Source organism: Cervus elaphus, chromosome 23 (genome assembly GCF_910594005.1).
Source record: "Cervus elaphus chromosome 23, mCerEla1.1, whole genome shotgun sequence".
NCBI classification, from domain to species: Eukaryota; Metazoa; Chordata; class Mammalia; order Artiodactyla; family Cervidae; genus Cervus; species Cervus elaphus.
In genome coordinates this window covers 26841466-26846722 of record NC_057837.1, presented here as the reverse complement: position 1 = coordinate 26846722, position 5257 = coordinate 26841466, and the positions used below count along the sequence as shown (strand labels likewise).

At 43.9% G+C, this 5257-nt stretch overlaps 1 long non-coding RNA gene across 1 annotated transcript; it reads right to left on the bottom strand.

The window, feature by feature from the left end:
* Positions 1-2105: 2105 nt before the first annotated feature.
* LOC122681874 lies at positions 2106-5037 on the bottom strand. Its single transcript, XR_006337128.1, has 2 exons — positions 4939-5037; positions 2106-2373 (listed from the first exon to the last, which is right to left on the bottom strand). It is a non-coding gene; the product is annotated as an uncharacterized LOC122681874 (long non-coding RNA).
* Positions 5038-5257: the final 220 nt, after the last annotated feature.

Genomic DNA, 5257 nt, shown 5'->3' with positions numbered 1-5257 from the left:
GAAGGAGGAGGGGAACATTTTCAATCAGGGGAAATGCTTTGTCTCTGACAAATGTGAGAGTAAAGGAAATTAATCAGACATGTACTAATGACCGAGCCTCAAAATTGAATCTCTGTTGATGGGTCCTAACTCTGCAGTTGACCAGTTCATGGGAAAAAGACCAACAGATGATTCAGCCCAGCCTCACTAAGGGCCAAGAGTTAATCTTGCTACCATGGTAAAAAGCATAAATGATCTATTCAAATAACATAGCAAAATGACCTAAATCCATCTCTCCTATGAGAAGACATAAAAATAAAGGGGATTAAAATGCATCTTGTGAGACTGGAGTTATCAAGAAGATTTTACAGTTACCAAGAGGTGTCCAGAATTAGAATCGGTTATCAGCTGATTTCAACTCTTTTGATTCTTCCTCTTGGGGCATTTTCACAATCAAACTGATTTGGGTACCAGCCTCAGCTCCCTACCGGAAGTGCATTCAAACAACTCAGTCAAATGCAAAATAAGAATCCATAGACTGAAACAAAAGTTCATTTCAAACTCTCTCAGGCCAAGTACAAAGCCCACTGCGTGTCTCTCCCGTGCTTGTGGCCAACTGAACCACGGAATACATTGACAGGGTACCAGGTATTTGAAAATTCAATTCAACCCGCCTTTCTTAAGCAACCATTACTGCAAAGTATTGTGCGAAACGCTAAGGGATTCACTGATGAATACATGTCTCATTTACATCTTGACACAGATTAAAATCTTACTGGCGAGATAGATAGGCAAACAACTGAAATAAAGAAAGCAAAATGACGTAAGGAGTAGAACTGGAGAAACAAGGAAAGGCTGTGGAACATAATTGGGATGTCCCCTCCCCCACAGCCCTGTTACCTGCTAATGACAGTTGCCAAAGTAAATGACCCAACTGTTGAATCGCTGCCACTTTCCTATTATGATTCTGCACATGTCACCTTCCTGCCGAGCCCTTAATCAGCACTTTCACTTCAGTCACCATGATGGCAAAGACCTGACTGCAGAACAACTGCAGAAAAGTCATTTTTTTTCAGCCTGACCAGTGTGGTTTGAAAAGTTACTATCTTCAGAGAAAGTAGGAACTCATTAAAAAAAAAAAAAGTGCAATTTTCCTCTTCAAGGTCTTTGCCAAAGTACCTGATATCATAGTATTTTGCAAAGCAACATATATGAAAATCTCCAATTAGCATATCATGGGATCATATACCTCATCTTTTTTCTTTCCTCTGATCTCTTCCTAGTTGTAATTAAACCAGCTGTGGCTATTTAGACCTTTTTCATGCTCTGAGAATAACCTTCCCCTTTCTCTATCAGAACCATTAGAAAAAAGTAAAGTCTTAACTTTGCCTTGGATAAACACTCCAGGATCTTATCTGAACCCATAATTAACATCCAGTTTAATCCACAGCAAATAATTAATCTAATCTAGCAGACCCCAGTGAGAGGCTCCCATAGAAAATGCTCTTCATGTACCTGATGGACATAACTAAAAAAAACTATCCCACCAACCACCTTCCTCAGCTTCCAAAGACCCATGAAACAGAGCCATCAAGGGTGTTTGAAACTACATATATACATTAATATATGATATGCATTTTTCTCTTTCTGACTTACTTCACTCTGTATGACTCTAGGTCCAGTTGAATCTATGTGCAAAACAGAAGTAGAGACTCAGACACAGGGAACAAATATATGGACACCAAGAGTGGGGGAAAGGGAGGGGATAAATTGGGAGGTTGTCACTGACACATATACTGCTGCTACTGCTAAGTCACTTCAGTCGTGTCCAACTCTGTGCAACCCCATCCCTGGGATTCTCTAGGCAAGAACACTGCAGTGGGTTGCCATTTCCTTCTCCAATGCATAAAAGTGAAAAGTGAAAGTGAAGTTGCTCAGTCAAGTCCGACTCTTCGAGACCCCATGGACTGCAGCCTCCCAGGCTCCTCCATCCATGGGATTTTCCAGGCAAGAGTACTGGAGTGGGGTGCCATTGCCTTCTCCAGACACATATACACTACTGTGTAAAAACAGATAACTAATGAGAACCTCCTGTATAGCATGGGCGGGGGAGAGAAGGCACAATCTGTTTATGGGACATTTATTAAGATAATCTTATAACTGCATTCTAATATACAATCAGTTCAATCACTCAGTCATGTCCAACTCTTTGTGACAGCATGGACTGAAGCAGACCAGGCTTCCTTGTCCATCACCAACTCCCAGATCTTGCTCAGACTCATGTCTATCGAGTCAGTGATGCCATCCAATCATCTCGTCCTCTGTCAGCCCCTTCTCCTGCCTTCAGTCTTGTAGGTGCAGACAGATACTGTTGATTCCACTTATATGAGGTACCTAGAATAGTCAAATTCATAGAGTCAGAAAGTACATTGGTGGATGCCAGGGGCTGTGGGATGATGGGGTAGGGAGTAGAAAGGGGAATTTAGTGTTTAATGGGGACAGAATTTCAGTTTAGGAAAGTGAAAAATGTGGGAGGTGGATGAGGGTGAGAGTTGTACAACCATGTGAATGTACTTAATGCCGCTGAGCTGTACAGTTAAATATGGTGAAAATAATATTTTATGTGACTTTTACTACATAAAAAAAATTTTTTAAAAAGGATCTTTGAAACTTCTGTTTTATAATTCAATAGAAGACAGAGTAACTAGGCGCTGTGTTAGAAAAAGCATCACATTGAACTTACCCGTCCCTAGTGAGGTTTACCTCACTGTTCTTATCTTATAATGATGAAGAGATTCAGAAGGGAGAATCAGGATTTGAACCCGGGTCTTTTGAACCAGTTCTCTCTAACCAGTGATCTGTTCCCCTCCCTGTGCTAACTCCCAAAGGTGAACCATATTCATGAACTGCAGTGACAGTGGGGCAGCTAAGGGTCCCACGGCCGCGCAGGAGAGGCCCCACGGCCGCGCAGAGAGGCCCCACGGCCGCGCAGGCGCGGGAGAGGCACGGGTCTGGACTCAGCAGCCTTGCTCCCAGTCTGCTGCTGCTGACCAAGGAACTCTTGTGATTCCTTCGGGACACATACGCCATCTTTATTTCTCCCTCCTTCGTATTTCTTATTCTAACTTTAGCTCTCTTCCCAGGCTGCGGTGGGATTCTCTATCCTGGCTGAAATGTCACTTCCCCAGGACACTGGTAAAGTCGTCTTGGGGTCTCCTTTCCCCCACCCCCACCCCTCAGTTTCTTTCTTACGTTCCCTCCTCCAGGAATGCCATGCTCTCTGGAGACTTAATACCATCCTAATCCCTATGTCATAAAAGACAAAACCTGTCAATAAATGTTGCAGCTGTGCTTGTGGAAAGGGAGGAAATTCCCTTTAAATCACCCATCTCTGAAATGAAAAAAATGCTGATCCAGTGGGACATGATAGACAATCTGGAAAGGTCTTCGCCCAAGTCGCATGGGAAGTGGTGATGCCGCCTGGCTGTATACTGACAACACTGTCAGTGTTTTTCATGCTGGGGCAGGGTTTCAGTTCTCACTATTATGAAATTCCACCACATGGATGTCCTGGAAAACAATCGCCAAGTCCAAGAACAACACAAGCCGGAGCTTACTGTCAGGCTGTCCAAGGAGATGTAATCTATCGACCCCTTCATCCCCAAAGCTGTGGGCACTGTGGGATTTATCACCCACACTGGGACAGGTCTGAGATTCAAAGGAGCTCTGCTAACAACCACACTGGCCACCAGGTGCAAACAAGGCTGCTGGGACCAAAGAAAACATGCTACCAGAGAGAAATGCACTTCAGAGCCAAGTCTCAGCATAAATCACTCTTCCTGAATATTTTGGTTCAAAGGACTGATCGATTCCTCTTGCTGTTAGAGAGGAACATTTATTCCCCACTTCTCAGCTTGCACGAGGAGGCCCGTAAGCAGGACTCACCCTCCCTGTCCTTCTTCCCTGTCCCCCCACCTCACTCAGCATCAGGTGATGATGCTTGTCCTCCCAGGAACTTGCCAGACTGCAAAGGGCATGATGCTGGTCCTCTCTCTGCTCTGTAATCACACCTGGTTGGTGGTGGCAGCTTGGAGATGTTGCGGCTGCCAGGAACCAAGGCAATTCAACCCTCAGTCCAAGTAGGATGTGTCCACAAGCCCTTCCCCTCACAAGTCAAGAGCCACATTACCCAAATGGCTTCATCAGTAACAAGGTGACTTTATATCCCTGACTCCTGGTTCTTAGTTCTCAGCTGGTTCTGAATTTGGATGGGGAAGCCATCTGAGTTATATTTTAACCCCTAAGATTCTCATCCTTGGGCACCCCTGGTGGCTCAGATGGTAAAGAATCTGCGGCAATGCAGGAGACCCAGGTTCAATCCCTGGGTCAGGAAGATCCCCAGGAGAAGGGAATGGCTACCTACTCCAGTATTCTTCCTGGAGAATCCCATGAACAGAGGAGCATGGGGATCTACAGTCCATGGGGTTGCAAAGAGTCAGACACATCTGAGCAACAAACAACACTAACACACTTGATTCTCGTCCTTGTTGTTTGCATAGCTGACTGGAAACAGGCTGATGAGACTCTAAGGGATGTATAAGAAGGAAGACAAACAAGAAATTAGGAGGGCAAACATCTCTCATCTTTGATAGCAAAAAAATACCCCATGTTTTACTTCAAAAGTAACTTGGATATAAAGTTCCTTTAAAGAGTTAGCAGCATATTAACGTTCACACACACAGTCTGGAAAAGATTCAGCCATAGGAACTTTTCTTTTGAACGATACTCCTCTTTAAGGCTAGAAAGCCTGGCAGGAGTGATGGAAAGACTACGTAAATATCTTAAAAGTATTTCTGGAAGGTGGAAGATTCCAGAAACACCAGCCCATAGTATACCATCACAGACTCTGAGGATACTTATCTTGTGCACATACTCACACACACACACAGAGGTACTTACACTATTTTGAACATCTCAACAACCAGGGATCAAGCTTCTCTTATTTTTCTTTACTTCTAATGTGAACAATGGCTGAAGTCAGAAATAGACTTGGAAAGGAAACCTCCCTAATCAGCAGTTCCTAAGGAAAGAGCAGACGTACTAGAGTCCAGACTAGTCGTTTTTCCACATCATGTCACAGGGTGCAATAATTTTCAAAGTCGGGTACTTCTAACTAAATGTCAGCTCTCTTGTTGACGGGGCTGAAAAAGAATACCACTTTTACATTGCTGCAGCACACCAACCACCTTCTAAAACTAGTGATTTTTGCTAGGCAAAT